Source organism: Bubalus bubalis, chromosome 6 (genome assembly GCF_019923935.1).
Source record: "Bubalus bubalis isolate 160015118507 breed Murrah chromosome 6, NDDB_SH_1, whole genome shotgun sequence".
Classification (NCBI taxonomy): Eukaryota; Metazoa; Chordata; class Mammalia; order Artiodactyla; family Bovidae; genus Bubalus; species Bubalus bubalis.
The window spans coordinates 8,113,089-8,131,157 of NC_059162.1; the positions used below are offsets into that span (position 1 = coordinate 8,113,089).

Genomic DNA, 18,069 nt, shown 5'->3' on the forward strand with positions numbered 1-18,069 from the left:
CCGAGATTGGCCCAGGGGGAGACTGTGGTGGGCGATTACCCTCGGGGAGAGTTCCTAGGGGAAGACGATGACAGGTAGGGGAGAGGGATAGAGTGGATCCTGGATAGACAGGTTAGAGAGAATGGGAAACTCTTAGATGTCATAACTAGGGGAGGGGTGCGTGGAACAGGGCGCTCTGTGTGTGTGTGTGTGTGTGTGTGTGTGTGTGCGTGCGCCCGAGTGCCCACCTTTGGTTACGAGTGGGGGAGGGAGGCCTGGGTAAACCTTGCCTCAGTCCGGTAGGCTTGAGAGCTGTGGTCAGGCAAGGGAAACACCCTGATGGTCGGGTTGTCCTCCCCTGCAGGCATCGCTGCCTCGAGCGCATCTGCCGCCTCCCGGCTGGTGGGCTAGCTTTTCCCAGCCGGGCCGGGCCGGCCCGCCCCGCCCCGCCCGGATCTGCGAGCTCTCTCCCTTCCACTGCGCGGTGGTGGGATTCGCGGCACAGGTCCACATCCATCTTCACCCCTTTGCCTCGGGGAGAGCGAAGAAGAACTAAAGAGCCTCTTGAGGAAAGTGAAAGAGGAGAGTGAAAACGTTGGCTTCAAACTCAACATTCAGAAAACTAAGATCATGGCATCCCGTCCCATCACTTCATGGCAAATAGATGGGGAAACAACAGAAAGCGGGCGAGACTTCATTTGGGGGGGCTCCCCCAAAGCACTGCAGACGCCGGCCGCGGCCGTGAAATGAAAAGACGTTCGCCTCCTTGGGAGAAAAGCTATGACCAATCTTGACAGCATGTCCAAAAGCAGAGACGAGGGGTGTGACGAGGGTCCGTCTCGTGAAAGCTACGGCTTCTCCGGCGGTCACGAACAGATGTGAGAGGTGGAGTATAAAGAAGGCCGAGTGCCGAAGAATTGATGCTTTTGGACTGCGGTGTTGGAGAAGACTCTTGAGAGTCCCTTGGACTGCGAGGAGACCCAACCCGTCCATCCTAGAGGAAATCAGTCCTGGATATTCATTGGAAGGACTGAGGCTGAAGCTGAAACTCCGATCCTCTGGCCACCTGACCCGCAGGACTGACTCACGGGAGAAGACCCTGATGGAAGGCAGGAGGAGACGGGGACGACCCGACAGAAGATGAGAGGCTTGGATGGCATCCCCGACTGGACGGACGTGGGTTTGAGCAAGCCGCGCGAGTCGGTGATGGACAGGGAAGCCTGGGGCTGCTGCAGTGCCCTGAGCGACCGAACTGATCCCGATGCCTCCCGGGCGCCGTGGTCCGCCTCCCAGATGCCCAGTCCAGACCAGAACCCTCTTGGAGACACCAGCGGCATACGGGAGTCACAGCCAGCCCGGGACCTGGCACGCAGTGGCCAAGCCGCCCAGAGAGGTGGCTGGCATGAGGGACATGGGAAGGCAGGCGTGTCCGTGGCCACTGGCCCCCACTCCCAGAGGCAGATCCCCCTCGCTCACCTTGGGCTGCGGCCACCGCCCCTGCCGCTGCTGGCCCCCGTTGGTGGTTGGTGACCACCGCAGCCCGCGCCCCTACCCCCGCGCCTACCCCCACCCGCCCTATCCAACCCCACCTCCTCACCCCCACCCACAGCAGGAGAACCAGCACAAGCCCAGGAGCATCACGGCCGCCACCAGGGCCAGCAGCCGCAGCCCCTCAGGAGGGAGGGAGGCGGGGCATGGGAGGCCTCAGGCCGGTCGTGGTGAAAGCGGCGCGGCGCGAGGTCGCCACTGCGGCCAAAAAAGCTTTGCCCCGGGGGACGGCGGAGGTGGCCTGAATCGCGCTTGGGCTGGAGGTGCAGGGTCCCGGGGGGCCTCTGGCGCAGTGCTGAGCTGCTAAGTCGCTTCAGTCCTGTCCGACTCTGTGCGACCCCATAGACTAGACGGCAGCCCACCAGGCTCCCCCGTCCCTGGGATTCTCCAGGCAAGGACACTGGAGTGGCTTGCCATTTCCTTCTGCAATGCGTGAAAGTGAAAAGTGAAAGTGAAGTCGCTCGGTCCTATCGGACTTTTAGCGCCCCCATGGTCTGCAGCCTCCCAGGCTCCTCCGTCCATGGGATTTTCCAGGCAAGAGGACTGGAGTGGGTTGCCATTGCGTAGGCTAAAAGGCTGGGCGGGTCGCCGGCGAGGACCTCGGCAGGTGGCAGGCCTCCGGAGAGGAAGAAGAAAGGCTTCCCTGACCGGGAATCGAACCCGGGCCGCGGCGGTGAGAGCGCCGAATCCTAACCACTAGACCACCAGGGAGCGTCGGGGCACGGCCCTCGCCTGCTCCGGCTGAACCCAGCGCCTCCATGCCACCCGCCCGCGCCCCCTTGCTGCCCACACCCCGCCTTTGCAAGTCCAGCCGCCCGCCGGCCCTGTCAGTCCGCCTGCCCTGGCGTGCCGTCTTGCTTTCCGCACCCTCAAAACACTGCGCGCGCCGCCGGCTTCTCGCACACACGCCAAAAGCCGCGGGGCCAGCGGGCTGGCTCCCCGCACCCAGCTCTCTCTCCCCCCCCCCGAACGCCCCTGCCGGGAGGACCAGCTCTCTCTCCCCCCCGAACGCCCCTGCCGGGAGGACGGTGCAGCTCAGCAAAAGGTCGGCCCGCTGCGTTGGCCGGGAATCGAACCCGGGTCAACTGCTTGGAAGGCAGCTATGCTCACCACTATACCACCAACGCTACACAGCCCGGGCGGCCTCCGGACGCCGGCCCCGGGCTCGCCCCAGCATACGCTCCCCGCCGCCGCCGCCGCCGCCGCCTCCGCATCCCTGCCCCGACGCCCCGTCAGCCGGAGGCTCTGCGCCGCCGCCGGCGCCACCAGCAGCCGCGCGCCGCCCCATGCGCGCCAGCGCGACGCCGTTGCGTGGTCCACCGGCCCGACGGCCTTGCGGCCCTCCGGCCCTTCGCTCCCCGCCGCGGCCCGCGAACGCCTCCGCCCTCAGCCCCGGCGGGCAACGCGGGGCACGCAGCTTCCCGCACCCAGCTGGCCAAAAAAGCCCTTCTCCACCGGGCGCTGGGCGCCGCCACTTCCCACGACGACTTGGGGACACGGGACCCAGCTGCCTGCACGCGTCGCGGCGCTGTGCCGAGCCGCACGGCGGGGGCGTCGCGAGCCTAGGAGCCCACTGAGGCAGCCAGTGGGGGTGGGTGCGTGGGCGGCCGGGCGGCCGGGCGCGCCGCAAGCTCCGGCTCTGGTCGGGCAAGGCCGTGGGGTGGCCAAGGAGGCCCTCGCTCGGCCGTGGCGACCGTGCGCCCGGCGACCACAAAGGGCTCAGTCAGGCTGGAGGGCTGCACGGGGAGAGGGGGGTCGACGGTGGCTAGGCAGGGCACCGCGCCCTGGCGCCTCGCCCAAAGGCGGCGGGACGAGACCAAGGGCCCTTGGGGGCCTGGCGGCAGGACAGAGAGCGACCGCGGCCACCAAAAAGGGGGTGTGGCCTCCCCGTCGGGGAATCGAACCCCGGTCTCCCGCGTGACAGGCGGGGATACTCACCACTATACTAACGAGGACGGCGGCGACCGTCCTACCGCCCGGCCGCTCACCGGCTCTCGGGCTGCCTGCCGACGCGTCCCCCTGCCCAGCACGGGCCCCCGGCCACCGCGGGTCCCGACCCAACCGCGCACCCAACCAACCGCCTCGGTCACAGCGGCAGCCCGCCACCCCGACAGGGCCCCGGACCCCCGGGGCACTGGACACGCCCCAGTGCGCGCCGCCTCTTGCCTCCAACGCGGGCATTCCGCCGGCAGAAGGGGGCCCGAGAAGGAAAGCCAGGCTGCGAGGACACGGTGGGCGCGCGCCGGCCGGCGTCCGGCCAGGAGAGGCGCGGCTGGGGAGGGGCCGGCCCGCCCAGGGCCCGGCTGGGTCCGGGGCGCGACCTGCGGCCGCCGCGCGCCGACTCCGTCGACACCCACCCCGGACGGCCGCCTGCCTGCCTGCCTGCCTGCCTGCCTGCCTGCCTGCCTGGCTGCCTGCCGCGGCGCAGCGCGCGGCCCGCCAAGGGCACCGGGGCTGGCGCCGCGTCGGGTCCCAGCCAGGCGAGCGGCCACGCGCCCAGCCAGGCCCGCCGTCAGGATGGCCGAGCGGTCTAAGGCGCTGCGTTCAGGTCGCAGTCTCCCCTGGAGGCGTGGGTTCGAATCCCACTCCTGACAAGCCAGCCTTTTGGCCCGCCGGACAAACGCACCCGTCCTCCCCGCGCCACTGCCTTTCTCCACACACGCGCTGCCTCCCGCCACCTGCACCCCCGCCCCAGGAACCTTCAGTCCTCCTCAGCGCATCCTTCCTCTCCAGCTGGCTGCAGCTGCAGCTGCAGCTGCTGGTTTTCCTGCCTCCCCGCTTTCCCCTCGCCCACCCTCGCCCACCCTCGCCCACCCTCGCCCACCCTCCCACTTCCACTCCCACGGCCCCGCCCCGCCCCCGGCCGCGCCGAAGCACGCAGCCCCGCCGCGGGTGGCAAGCCCTCCTCGCGTCGCCGGCGCTCCGACTTCTGCCGGGAACGGCCAACTGGCTCTCGCAGCCTTGCTTCCACGTCCGCCCCCGGCCGCTCTCCCTCCGGCCGGCACCCTGTCCTCCGCAGCCGGCCCGCCGGCCCGCCTGCGCTCCCCAGCCACACCGAGGCGGCCGAGCCCCCGCCTTGCCCGCCAGGGGGGTGCTGCGTGCCCTCGACGCTTCTGCGCCTTGCGGCCTTGGCCGGGCCACACCTGCCTGCCGCCCGCCAGGGACACGTGCCTCCCAGCCTTCCTGCGGGCCAGCGAACACCGGTCTTCCTGGCACGAGTCCGTCCCGGGAAGGGTGCTCCTCTGGGGAGGGAGCGGAAGCCCTGCGTGCCCGTGCAGCCCACCCACAGGCGCCCCCGCGCCCGTTCCCGGGGGAAGCCGCTGCCCGGGCCGCAGCCAAGCCCGCCTGCGCGCGCTCCCTGCCTCAGCCGGCAGTCCCCGAGCCAGGAGCCGCAATGCCAAAGGGCCCCTCCTCACCAGCACCACCACCCCGTCAGAGCCGGACCTCGGGAGCGCGGGCCGCCAGAGCGCTCGAGCCGGGCTCACACGCCTTGGGGTCGGGACCCGGCGGTCGCTGAGAGGAACGTCGGCGCGCGGCCGCAGCGACCACGCGGCGCCTGCGCCTGCACCTGACAGGGATGCCGGCGCCGGGCAGACGGCGTCGGCTCCCGGCCCCCTCGGGCGACACCGACAGGGTCGCGGCGGCCGTGGTCGGCGCAGAAGGCGCGGGACGGGCCGAGTGGGTCCCTCCGAGAGCGCCGCGCCCTGGGGTCCTGCACGTGCCCGGATCCTGGCTTTCAGGTCGCGCCCCCCACCCCCAACCTCTATCTCCCGTCGTCTCCTGTTCCGATAGAGCAGATAGATGCCGACGGGCGACGGGCGAGCAGTGAGCAGTGCCGGGCGGGTGGCGGTCAGCGCCTCTGGGGCGGCGTCGGGCGGCTTTGGTCATCGGTGCATGGGTGGTTCAGTGGTAGAATTCTCGCCTGCCACGCGGGAGGCCCGGGTTCGATTCCCGGCCCATGCAGCCACAGCGTCCCCTTTTGGTCCCGCACTGCAGCCCCAGAGCCCAGCTAGGTCTGCCGGCTGAAAGGCGCTCCGGGCAGCGCTCCTGCAACCGCTGGCTGCTACCTGCCGCCCGCTGCCTCTCCCACGCAGACGCCCACCACCCCGCCCCACCCCACCCCACCCAGAAAAGGCCCTGCTGCCAAGCCTCCGTGGCCCCAAGCCCTGCGGGCTCAGCCGCCCGTGCGTCCAGGCACCTTTCTTGGGTTTGCTCGCTTCCTCACCCGGACCCAGCCGGGGGCTCAGGGATTGCCCTGGAAGGAATACCCCACGGCTGGCAGCCGCCCGCACCACCTCGTCACCTTTCACAACGTCCGTCTCCAAGCTCCCTGCCTCACTCTCCCCACACTCCGGAGAATCAATCACACTACGTTTGCACGGCCAGGAGCAAGGAAGTTGCCACATCTGGCAAGCATACATCCCTTTCGCCTGGAGGGTCCCTGGACCAGAGTCTTGCAGGAGGACTTCCAAAGAAGTCCACCAGCTCCCCGTCCCTCGGCAGAAATAGGTCTCCAACAGGGACGGCCTCACCGTCTCCAACATCACCCCATCCCCCTGAAACCCTGTTGCGCGCCACACCTCAGCATCAGCCCTGCCGCAAGAGCACCACCACCTCAGCCTGCACCCTCACCGTCCCCCGACTTCCCCAAACGCACCCAATCATCCCACCCCCACCCCGCTCGGTGCCTCCCCCATCTGCACACCCCCCCCCTCCTCCCCACGCCCAGTTCCTCCCTGAGCCATTCCAAATCCCAGTCTTGTCCAGGAACCTGCCTTTGCATTTGTCGCACTGGCCTGCCTCCCCCCACCCCCCACCCCAGGCCAGGGCCTGCTCCTCTTTCTGCGGCTTCCAACACGAGTAGAACTGATTTACAGTCCTGGGTTAGTCTCAGGTGCTCGGCAAAGGGATTCAGTCCCCTGTTCTTTTCCAGGTGATTTTCCAGTGTAGGTTAAGGTGAGACACGAATACAGTTCTCATGCTACAGAGGAAAGCTCTGTTGCTCATCGACTGTAAGCATAGTATTTCCTATCTCTTGATCCGACTCCAACTTCGTCCCTTCCCTGCCTTTCCCCTTGGGTAGCCCTATGCACCTTTTCTACGTCTCAAGGTCGGTTTCCCGTTGCACAGACATTCCTTTGTATTCGTTGTTCGAGTCCACAGAGCTTTGTCCCTCTCCACCCGACCCACTTCACTCAGTGGTCCCTTCTGTGGGTCCGTCCGGCCTTGTGGCCCATGGCGATGGCTGCTCCTTCTTGATGGCTGCGTCACATTCCACGGTATGTATTTGCCTCACCTTCTTGTGCCGGCCACGGGCCGACCGGCACATGAGCGTTTCCCATGTCTCGGCTACGGCACCGAGGGCTGCGATGACCCTGGGGGATGCCCGCCTCTCTTCCCCTTGGGCGTGCTGTCTTTTCCCGATGAGTAGCCGGGATTGGGTCTGCTGGATCACAATGTAAGCTCTTCTTTTTCCTACTCTTGGACCGATCCTCGACTGACGGACTTCCCCGGAGTGGCAGTCGTTGTTCTGGAAGTGTAGAACAGCACGATCTACAGCCTGGTGCCCGTGTCCGCTGTACAGCGTTGTGATTCACTCCTGTGCATGTAGGATTAGGGTTTCAGATCGGTTTCCGTTACAGGTGATGACAGGATGTGGGATCTCATTCCCTGTAGCATCCCGTGTATCCTCGTTGCTCCTCTCCTTTCTACGCAGTACTGGTACGGTACATCCGTTGAGGCCGGCTCCTCATCCATCCCTCCGTGCGTGACTCTGCCCTTGGGAAGCCCGAGGCTGCTTTCCCGAGCCTGAGAGTCTGTCGCTGGTGGGCACAGGGGTGAATATGTACAACACTTTAGATTCCCCCATCTGTGACCCTGTCTGTGTGACTTCCCTCACCAAGGGTAATATTCTGCAGCTCCAGCCGCTGTTGCTGCCAGTGACACTAACTTGACTCGTGTGGACGGCTCAGTGGCATCCCATTCTCTCCCTTTCTCTGGTATGGCACCTTCGTGGGTGAGCCGTTGGGGATGGGCACTAGGGTTTCCTCCACGTCTCGGCTACGGCAAACAGTGCTGCCATGACCGTGGGGTTGGCATGTGTCTTTCCGAATGAAGAGTTGCGGCTCTCACGGGTATGTACCCAGGGTGGGCTTGGGACAGCTCGCCTGTTTCCCGCTGACTTAGTTGCCTGTAGATTTCGTTTTCTTGTCAAAGCTTACTCGAATGTCGGAGTTGCGGTTGTTGCGGAAGTACAGTGGATTTCCAATATTGTGCTCGTTTCCGATGGACCGCAAAGTGATTCTGTTTCCCATGTACAGATTTTGGATTTCGTGTATGTTTTCAGATTCTTTTCCACTTGAGGGTATTCCAGGGTCCTGACGCTTATTCCCTGTGTTGAACTGGATCACCTGGGCGCTTCTCCCTCTATCCAGGGTCCTGCGTATCTGTTGGTCCCAGCTGCGCACTCGTCGCTCCAGCGCTGCCTTTCCGCTGGCGTTACCCTAAGGTGGTGTTCTGCGTGAGTGGGTTTCTCCCCGGCAAATAGCGTCGTTTTGCATTCTTTCACACGTTCCACATGTCTTTGTCCCACGCGGTCTGACATTCTTCACCAAGTGTAAGAGTCTCTAGGTCCGTCATTGCTTGTGACAAATGGCAACACTTGGTTTATTTCCTTATGCCTGAGTGATGGTTCCATGCTACACCTGTGCCACCTCTTCTCGGGCCCGCCACGTGTGCATGGGCGCTGGGCCTTGCTCCGTGTCTTGGCGACGGCAAACAGTGCTGCCGTGTCCGTGGCGGCGTGCGGACCTCAGACCTCCCCGACGTTTGCCCTCTGCGGGTGTGTACCCTGGAGGGATGACTGTGCTCGGTCACATGGGAGCTCTCCTTGGTCCTCGTGAAATCTCAGCCACCCGAGCTCCCAACCACCACCCCCCATCCTACCCTGACCCCCCAGCCATGTCACACCCGAGACTGGACATTTGCTCCTGATGAGTGGTGACTTTGGTCTCTGGGGCGGTACGGCGGGCCCACCCACCCATCTCGGACCAGTTCTGGCCCCCATCTGGCACTCCGTTTCTGTCGTTCGCTTGCCTGTGTCCTCAGCCCACCGCTGAGCCTGAGCAGCCTGCGGCACCGCGCACCAGTGTGGCTCGCCCGTTCACCCGCCACCCCGCCCAAATGGAGTGCTCTCGCACCATCTTCCTCACGCCACAGCACCCTCACTGTCACGGCCTGCCCTCTGCCTTTCCCTCCAGACGCCAGGCTCGGCCCCATGCCCCCACCCCCGCCGCCATCCCCCTGGAGCTCGGGCCACCCCTCACACGTCCTGCCCTGGCCTGGCCTGCCCTGCCCTGACGTTCACCAGCTCGGGCCTCCCTCCGGCTCCACAGACCCACCCCGACCCCGCGCCCACCCCTACCTCCCGCAGATCCGTCCCGGCCTCTCACCTGCGCCTGGCACGGCTTCGCCACCGCGCCCATGCTTCTGCAGAGGGCCTGCTCAAGTGGCCTGCCGATCTTTGGGCCAGGTTCCCGCGAGCCCCACACGCCCCTTCCCGCCGGCCCTCCAGGCAGACCCCACCCAAGCACCCCCGGGCCTGCCTGCCAGCCCCTCGGCTCGCTGCCGCCCCCTCTGCCTGTGATCGTGCTGCCCAGGTCCCTGATCCACGTGGGGCGCCCACCAGCCAGGGCCCCAAGCACCTTCGTCCCATACTCTCCCCCACGCACGCTGACGCCCACGACACGGCAGGGGCCTCAAGGAGACCTCCTTTAACAACGACAAGCACACGCCGGGACACGGGGGCTCTTTTCCCAAAGGGGACTCGGCTTCGTGCCTTTCGCACCCAAATGTGCCGCCCTCTACGCACTTTGGTGACCTTCGTCGGCCGTCCACTTCACCTCCGAAGGACACAGTCCTTGAACAGGCGTGAAATGAAACCCTTTGGGGATAGACGAGCCCGAGATTGGCCCAGGGGGAGACTGTGGTGGGCGATTACCCTCGGGGAGAGTTCCTAGGGGAAGACGATGACAGGTAGGGGAGAGGGATAGAGTGGATCCTGGATAGACAGGTTAGAGAGAATGGGAAACTCTTAGATGTCATAACTAGGGGAGGGGTGCGTGGAACAGGGCGCTCTGTGTGTGTGTGTGTGTGTGTGTGTGTGCGTGCGTGCGCCCGAGTGCCCACCTTTGGTTACGAGTGGGGGAGGGAGGCCTGGGTAAACCTTGCCTCAGTCCGGTAGGCTTGAGAGCTGTGGTCAGGCAAGGGAAACACCCTGATGGTCGGGTTGTCCTCCCCGGCAGGCATCGCTGCCTCGAGCGCATCTGCCGCCTCCCGGCTGGTGGGCTAGCTTTTCCCAGCCGGGCCGGGCCGGCCCGCCCCGCCCCGCCCCGCCCGGATCTGCGAGCTCTCTCCCTTCCACTGCGCGGTGGTGGGATTCGCGGCACAGGTCCACATCCATCTTCACCCCTTTGCCTCGGGGAGAGCGAAGAAGAACTAAAGAGCCTCTTGAGGAAAGTGAAAGAGGAGAGTGAAAACGTTGGCTTCAAAGTCAACATTCAGAAAACTAAGATCATGGCATCCCGTCCCATCACTTCATGGCAAATAGATGGGGAAACAACAGAAAGCGGGCGAGACTTCATTTGGGGGGGCTCCCCCAAAGCACTGCAGACGCCGGCCGCGGCCGTGAAATGAAAAGACGTTCGCCTCCTTGGGAGAAAAGCTATGGCCAATCTTGACAGCATGTCCAAAAGCAGAGACGAGGGGTGTGACGAGGGTCCGTCTCGTGAAAGCTACGGCTTCTCCGGCGGTCACGAACAGATGTGAGAGGTGGAGTATAAAGAAGGCCGAGTGCCGAAGAATTGATGCTTTTGGACTGCGGTGTTGGAGAAGACTCTTGAGAGTCCCTTGGACTGCGAGGAGACCCAACCCGTCCATCCTAGAGGAAATCAGTCCTGGATATTCATTGGAAGGACTGAGGCTGAAGCTGAAACTCCGATCCTCTGGCCACCTGACCCGCAGGACTGACTCACGGGAGAAGACCCTGATGGAAGGCAGGAGGAGACGGGGACGACCCGACAGAAGATGAGAGGCTTGGATGGCATCCCCGACTGGACGGACGTGGGTTTGAGCAAGCCGCGCGAGTCGGTGATGGACAGGGAAGCCTGGGGCTGCTGCAGTGCCCTGAGCGACCGAACTGATCCCGATGCCTCCCGGGCGCCGTGGTCCGCCTCCCAGAGCCCAGTCCAGACCAGAACCCTCTTGGAGACACCAGCGGCATACGGGAGTCACAGCCAGCCCGGGACCTGGCACGCAGTGGCCAAGCCGCCCAGAGAGGTGGCTGGCATGAGGGACATGGGAAGGCAGGCGTGTCCGTGGCCACTGGCCCCCACTCCCAGAGGCAGATCCCCCTCGCTCACCTTGGGCTGCGGCCACCGCCCCTGCCGCTGCTGGCCCCCGTTGGTGGTTGGTGACCACCGCAGCCCGCGCCCCTACCCCCGCGCCTACCCCCACCCGCCCTATCCAACCCCACCTCCTCACCCCCACCCACAGCAGGAGAACCAGCACAAGCCCAGGAGCATCACGGCCGCCACCAGGGCCAGCAGCCGCAGCCCCTCAGGAGGGAGGGAGGCGGGGCATGGGAGGCCTCAGGCCGGTCGTGGTGAAAGCGGCGCGGCGCGAGGTCGCCACTGCGGCCAAAAAAGCTTTGCCCCGGGGGACGGCGGAGGTGGCCTGAATCGCGCTTGGGCTGGAGGTGCAGGGTCCCGGGGGGCCTCTGGCGCAGTGCTGAGCTGCTAAGTCGCTTCAGTCCTGTCCGACTCTGTGCGACCCCATAGACTAGACGGCAGCCCACCAGGCTCCCCCGTCCCTGGGATTCTCCAGGCAAGGACACTGGAGTGGCTTGCCATTTCCTTCTGCAATGCGTGAAAGTGAAAAGTGAAAGTGAAGTCGCTCGGTCCTATCGGACTTTTAGCGCCCCCATGGTCTGCAGCCTCCCAGGCTCCTCCGTCCATGGGATTTTCCAGGCAAGAGGACTGGAGTGGGTTGCCATTGCGTAGGCTAAAAGGCTGGGCGGGTCGCCGGCGAGGACCTCGGCAGGTGGCAGGCCTCCGGAGAGGAAGAAGAAAGGCTTCCCTGACCGGGAATCGAACCCGGGCCGCGGCGGTGAGAGCGCCGAATCCTAACCACTAGACCACCAGGGAGCGTCGGGGCACGGCCCTCGCCTGCTCCGGCTGAACCCAGCGCCTCCATGCCACCCGCCCGCGCCCCCTTGCTGCCCACACCCCGCCTTTGCAAGTCCAGCCGCCCGCCGGCCCTGTCAGTCCGCCTGCCCTGGCGTGCCGTCTTGCTTTCCGCACCCTCAAAACACTGCGCGCGCCGCCGGCTTCTCGCACACACGCCAAAAGCCGCGGGGCCAGCGGGCTGGCTCCCCCGCACCCAGCTCTCTCTCCCCCCCCCCCGAACGCCCCTGCCGGGAGGACCAGCTCTCTCTCCCCCCCGAACGCCCCTGCCGGGAGGACGGTGCAGCTCAGCAAAAGGTCGGCCCGCTGCGTTGGCCGGGAATCGAACCCGGGTCAACTGCTTGGAAGGCAGCTATGCTCACCACTATACCACCAACGCTACACAGCCCGGGCGGCCTCCGGACGCCGGCCCCGGGCTCGCCCCAGCATACGCTCCCCGCCGCCGCCGCCGCCGCCGCCTCCGCATCCCTGCCCCGACGCCCCGTCAGCCGGAGGCTCTGCGCCGCCGCCGGCGCCACCAGCAGCCGCGCGCCGCCCCATGCGCGCCAGCGCGACGCCGTTGCGTGGTCCACCGGCCCGACGGCCTTGCGGCCCTCCGGCCCTTCGCTCCCCGCCGCGGCCCGCGAACGCCTCCGCCCTCAGCCCCGGCGGGCAACGCGGGGCACGCAGCTTCCCGCACCCAGCTGGCCAAAAAAGCCCTTCTCCACCGGGCGCTGGGCGCCGCCACTTCCCACGACGACTTGGGGACACGGGACCCAGCTGCCTGCACGCGTCGCGGCGCTGTGCCGAGCCGCACGGCGGGGGCGTCGCGAGCCTAGGAGCCCACTGAGGCAGCCAGTGGGGGTGGGTGCGTGGGCGGCCGGGCGGCCGGGCGCGCCGCAAGCTCCGGCTCTGGTCGGGCAAGGCCGTGGGGTGGCCAAGGAGGCCCTCGCTCGGCCGTGGCGACCGTGCGCCCGGCGACCACAAAGGGCTCAGTCAGGCTGGAGGGCTGCACGGGGAGAGGGGGGTCGACGGTGGCTAGGCAGGGCACCGCGCCCTGGCGCCTCGCCCAAAGGCGGCGGGACGAGACCAAGGGCCCTTGGGGGCCTGGCGGCAGGACAGAGAGCGACCGCGGCCACCAAAAAGGGGGTGTGGCCTCCCCGTCGGGGAATCGAACCCCGGTCTCCCGCGTGACAGGCGGGGATACTCACCACTATACTAACGAGGACGGCGGCGACCGTCCTACCGCCCGGCCGCTCACCGGCTCTCGGGCTGCCTGCCGACGCGTCCCCCTGCCCAGCACGGGCCCCCGGCCACCGCGGGTCCCGACCCAACCGCGCACCCAACCAACCGCCTCGGTCACAGCGGCAGCCCGCCACCCCGACAGGGCCCCGGACCCCCGGGGCACTGGACACGCCCCAGTGCGCGCCGCCTCTTGCCTCCAACGCGGGCATTCCGCCGGCAGAAGGGGGCCCGAGAAGGAAAGCCAGGCTGCGAGGACACGGTGGGCGCGCGCCGGCCGGCGTCCGGCCAGGAGAGGCGCGGCTGGGGAGGGGCCGGCCCGCCCAGGGCCCGGCTGGGTCCGGGGCGCGACCTGCGGCCGCCGCGCGCCGACTCCGTCGACACCCACCCCGGACGGCCGCCTGCCTGCCTGCCTGCCTGCCTGCCTGCCTGCCTGGCTGCCTGCCGCGGCGCAGCGCGCGGCCCGCCAAGGGCACCGGGGCTGGCGCCGCGTCGGGTCCCAGCCAGGCGAGCGGCCACGCGCCCAGCCAGGCCCGCCGTCAGGATGGCCGAGCGGTCTAAGGCGCTGCGTTCAGGTCGCAGTCTCCCCTGGAGGCGTGGGTTCGAATCCCACTCCTGACAAGCCAGCCTTTTGGCCCGCCGGACAAACGCACCCGTCCTCCCCGCGCCACTGCCTTTCTCCACACACGCGCTGCCTCCCGCCACCTGCACCCCCGCCCCAGGAACCTTCAGTCCTCCTCAGCGCATCCTTCCTCCCCAGCTGGCTGCAGCTGCAGCTGCAGCTGCTGGTTTTCCTGCCTCCCCGCTTTCCCCTCGCCCACCCTCGCCCACCCTCGCCCACCCTCGCCCACCCTCCCACTTCCACTCCCACGGCCCCGCCCCGCCCCCGGCCGCGCCGAAGCACGCAGCCCCGCCGCGGGTGGCAAGCCCTCCTCGCGTCGCCGGCGCTCCGACTTCTGCCGGGAACGGCCAACTGGCTCTCGCAGCCTTGCTTCCACGTCCGCCCCCGGCCGCTCTCCCTCCGGCCGGCACCCTGTCCTCCGCAGCCGGCCCGCCGGCCCGCCTGCGCTCCCCAGCCACACCGAGGCGGCCGAGCCCCCGCCTTGCCCGCCAGGGGGGTGCTGCGTGCCCTCGACGCTTCTGCGCCTTGCGGCCTTGGCCGGGCCACACCTGCCTGCCGCCCGCCAGGGACACGTGCCTCCCAGCCTTCCTGCGGGCCAGCGAACACCGGTCTTCCTGGCACGAGTCCGTCCCGGGAAGGGTGCTCCTCTGGGGAGGGAGCGGAAGCCCTGCGTGCCCGTGCAGCCCACCCACAGGCGCCCCCGCGCCCGTTCCCGGGGCAAGCCGCTGCCCGGGCCGCAGCCAAGCCCGCCTGCGCGCGCTCCCTGCCTCAGCCGGCAGTCCCCGAGCCAGGAGCCGCAATGCCAAAGGGCCCCTCCTCACCAGCACCACCACCCCGTCAGAGCCGGACCTCGGGAGCGCGGGCCGCCAGAGCGCTCGAGCCGGGCTCACACGCCTTGGGGTCGGGACCCGGCGGTCGCTGAGAGGAACGTCGGCGCGCGGCCGCAGCGACCACGCGGCGCCTGCGCCTGCACCTGACAGGGATGCCGGCGCCGGGCAGACGGCGTCGGCTCCCGGCCCCCTCGGGCGACACCGACAGGGTCGCGGCGGCCGTGGTCGGCGCAGAAGGCGCGGGACGGGCCGAGTGGGTCCCTCCGAGAGCGCCGCGCCCTGGGGTCCTGCACGTGCCCGGATCCTGGCTTTCAGGTCGCGCCCCCCACCCCCAACCTCTATCTCCCGTCGTCTCCTGTTCCGATAGAGCAGATAGATGCCGACGGGCGACGGGCGAGCAGTGAGCAGTGCCGGGCGGGTGGCGGTCAGCGCCTCTGGGGCGGCGTCGGGCGGCTTTGGTCATCGGTGCATGGGTGGTTCAGTGGTAGAATTCTCGCCTGCCACGCGGGAGGCCCGGGTTCGATTCCCGGCCCATGCAGCCACAGCGTCCCCTTTTGGTCCCGCACTGCAGCCCCAGAGCCCAGCTAGGTCTGCCGGCTGAAAGGCGCTCCGGGCAGCGCTCCTGCAACCGCTGGCTGCTACCTGCCGCCCGCTGCCTCTCCCACGCAGACGCCCACCACCCCGCCCCACCCCACCCCACCCAGAAAAGGCCCTGCTGCCAAGCCTCCGTGGCCCCAAGCCCTGCGGGCTCAGCCGCCCGTGCGTCCAGGCACCTTTCTTGGGTTTGCTCGCTTCCTCACCCGGACCCAGCCGGGGGCTCAGGGATTGCCCTGGAAGGAATACCCCACGGCTGGCAGCCGCCCGCACCACCTCGTCACCTTTCACAACGTCCGTCTCCAAGCTCCCTGCCTCACTCTCCCCACACTCCGGAGAATCAATCACACTACGTTTGCACGGCCAGGAGCAAGGAAGTTGCCACATCTGGCAAGCATACATCCCTTTCGCCTGGAGGGTCCCTGGACCAGAGTCTTGCAGGAGGACTTCCAAAGAAGTCCACCAGCTCCCCGTCCCTCGGCAGAAATAGGTCTCCAACAGGGACGGCCTCACCGTCTCCAACATCACCCCATCCCCCTGAAACCCTGTTGCGCGCCACACCTCAGCATCAGCCCTGCCGCAAGAGCACCACCACCTCAGCCTGCACCCTCACCGTCCCCCGACTTCCCCAAACGCACCCAATCATCCCACCCCCACCCCGCTCGGTGCCTCCCCCATCTGCACACCCCCCCCTCCTCCCCACGCCCAGTTCCTCCCTGAGCCATTCCAAATCCCAGTCTTGTCCAGGAACCTGCCTTTGCATTTGTCGCACTGGCCTGCCTCCCCCCACCCCCCACCCCAGGCCAGGGCCTGCTCCTCTTTCTGCGGCTTCCAACACGAGTAGAACTGATTTACAGTCCTGGGTTAGTCTCAGGTGCTCGGCAAAGGGATTCAGTCCCCTGTTCTTTTCCAGGTGATTTTCCAGTGTAGGTTAAGGTGAGACACGAATACAGTTCTCATGCTACAGAGGAAAGCTCTGTTGCTCATCGACTGTAAGCATAGTATTTCCTATCTCTTGATCCGACGCCAACTTCGTCCCTTCCCTGCCTTTCCCCTTGGGTAGCCCTATGCACCTTTTCTACGTCTCAAGGTCGGTTTCCCGTTGCACAGACATTCCTTTGTATTCGTTGTTCGAGTCCACAGAGCTTTGTCCCTCTCCACCCGACCCACTTCACTCAGTGGTCCCTTCTGTGGGTCCGTCCGGCCTTGTGGCCCATGGCGATGGCTGCTCCTTCTTGATGGCTGCGTCACATTCCACGGTATGTATTTGCCTCACCTTCTTGTGCCGGCCACGGGCCGACCGGCACATGAGCGTTTCCCATGTCTCGGCTACGGCACCGAGGGCTGCGATGACCCTGGGGGATGCCCGCCTCTCTTCCCCTTGGGCGTGCTGTCTTTTCCCGATGAGTAGCCGGGATTGGGTCTGCTGGATCACAATGTAAGCTCTTCTTTTTCCTACTCTTGGACCGATCCTCGACTGACGGACTTCCCCGGAGTGGCAGTCGTTGTTCTGGAAGTGTAGAACAGCACGATCTACAGCCTGGTGCCCGTGTCCGCTGTACAGCGTTGTGATTCACTCCTGTGCATGTAGGATTAGGGTTTCAGATCGGTTTCCGTTACAGGTGATGACAGGATGTGGGATCTCATTCCCTGTAGCATCCCGTGTATCCTCGTTGCTCCTCTCCTTTCTACGCAGTACTGGTACGGTACATCCGTTGAGGCCGGCTCCTCATCCATCCCTCCGTGCGTGACTCTGCCCTTGGGAAGCCCGAGGCTGCTTTCCCGAGCCTGAGAGTCTGTCGCTGGTGGGCACAGGGGTGAATATGTACAACACTTTAGATTCCCCCATCTGTGACCCTGTCTGTGTGACTTCCCTCACCAAGGGTAATATTCTGCAGCTCCAGCCGCTGTTGCTGCCAGTGACACTAACTTGACTCGTGTGGACGGCTCAGTGGCATCCCATTCTCTCCCTTTCTCTGGTATGGCACCTTCGTGGGTGAGCCGTTGGGGATGGGCACTAGGGTTTCCTCCACGTCTCGGCTACGGCAAACAGTGCTGCCATGACCGTGGGGTTGGCATGTGTCTTTCCGAATGAAGAGTTGCGGCTCTCACGGGTATGTACCCAGGGTGGGCTTGGGACAGCTCGCCTGTTTCCCGCTGACTTAGTTGCCTGTAGATTTCGTTTTCTTGTCAAAGCTTACTCGAATGTCGGAGTTGCGGTTGTTGCGGAAGTACAGTGGATTTCCAATATTGTGCTCGTTTCCGATGGACCGCAAAGTGATTCTGTTTCCCATGTACCGATTTTGGATTTCGTGTATGTTTTCAGATTCTTTTCCACTTGAGGGTATTCCAGGGTCCTGACGCTTATTCCCTGTGTTGAACTGGATCACCTGGGCGCTTCTCCCTCTATCCAGGGTCCTGCGTATCTGTTGGTCCCAGCTGCGCACTCGTCGCTCCAGCGCTGCCTTTCCGCTGGCGTTACCCTAAGGTGGTGTTCTGCGTGAGTGGGTTTCTCCCCGGCAAATAGCGTCGTTTTGCATTCTTTCACACGTTCCACATGTCTTTGTCCCACGCGGTCTGACATTCTTCACCAAGTGTAAGAGTCTCTAGGTCCGTCATTGCTTGTGACAAATGGCAACACTTGGTTTATTTCCTTATGCCTGAGTGATGGTTCCATGCTACACCTGTGCCACCTCTTCTCGGGCCCGCCACGTGTGCATGGGCGCTGGGCCTTGCTCCGTGTCTTGGCGACGGCAAACAGTGCTGCCGTGTCCGTGGCGGCGTGCGGACCTCAGACCTCCCCGACGTTTGCCCTCTGCGGGTGTGTACCCTGGAGGGATGACTGTGCTCGGTCACATGGGAGCTCTCCTTGGTCCTCGTGAAATCTCAGCCACCCGAGCTCCCAACACCACCCCCATCCTACCCTGACCCCCCAGCCATGTCACACCCGAGACTGGACATTTGCTCCTGATGAGTGGTGACTTTGGTCTATGGGGCGGTACGGCGGGCCCACCCACCCATCTCGGACCAGTTC

General features: G+C 66.0%; 10 non-coding genes across 10 annotated transcripts; 4 read left to right on the plus strand and 6 right to left on the minus strand.

The window, feature by feature from the left end:
- Positions 1–2,166: 2,166 nt before the first annotated feature.
- On the minus strand, positions 2,167–2,238 carry TRNAE-CUC. The gene has a single exon. It is a non-coding gene; the product is annotated as a tRNA-Glu (tRNA).
- Positions 2,239–2,582: 344 nt separating this feature from the next.
- On the minus strand, positions 2,583–2,654 carry TRNAG-UCC. The gene has a single exon. It is a non-coding gene; the product is annotated as a tRNA-Gly (tRNA).
- A 756-nt stretch (positions 2,655–3,410) lies between these two features.
- On the minus strand, positions 3,411–3,482 carry TRNAD-GUC. Its single transcript has one exon. It is a non-coding gene; the product is annotated as a tRNA-Asp (tRNA).
- Positions 3,483–4,038: 556 nt separating this feature from the next.
- Positions 4,039–4,121, plus strand: TRNAL-CAG. Its single transcript has one exon. It is a non-coding gene; the product is annotated as a tRNA-Leu (tRNA).
- Positions 4,122–5,419: 1,298 nt separating this feature from the next.
- On the plus strand, positions 5,420–5,490 carry TRNAG-GCC. The gene has a single exon. It is a non-coding gene; the product is annotated as a tRNA-Gly (tRNA).
- A 6,167-nt stretch (positions 5,491–11,657) lies between these two features.
- Positions 11,658–11,729, minus strand: TRNAE-CUC. Its single transcript has one exon. It is a non-coding gene; the product is annotated as a tRNA-Glu (tRNA).
- Positions 11,730–12,075: 346 nt separating this feature from the next.
- Positions 12,076–12,147, minus strand: TRNAG-UCC. Its single transcript has one exon. It is a non-coding gene; the product is annotated as a tRNA-Gly (tRNA).
- Positions 12,148–12,903: 756 nt separating this feature from the next.
- Positions 12,904–12,975, minus strand: TRNAD-GUC. The gene has a single exon. It is a non-coding gene; the product is annotated as a tRNA-Asp (tRNA).
- Positions 12,976–13,527: 552 nt separating this feature from the next.
- On the plus strand, positions 13,528–13,610 carry TRNAL-CAG. Its single transcript has one exon. It is a non-coding gene; the product is annotated as a tRNA-Leu (tRNA).
- A 1,298-nt stretch (positions 13,611–14,908) lies between these two features.
- Positions 14,909–14,979, plus strand: TRNAG-GCC. The gene has a single exon. It is a non-coding gene; the product is annotated as a tRNA-Gly (tRNA).
- Positions 14,980–18,069: the final 3,090 nt, after the last annotated feature.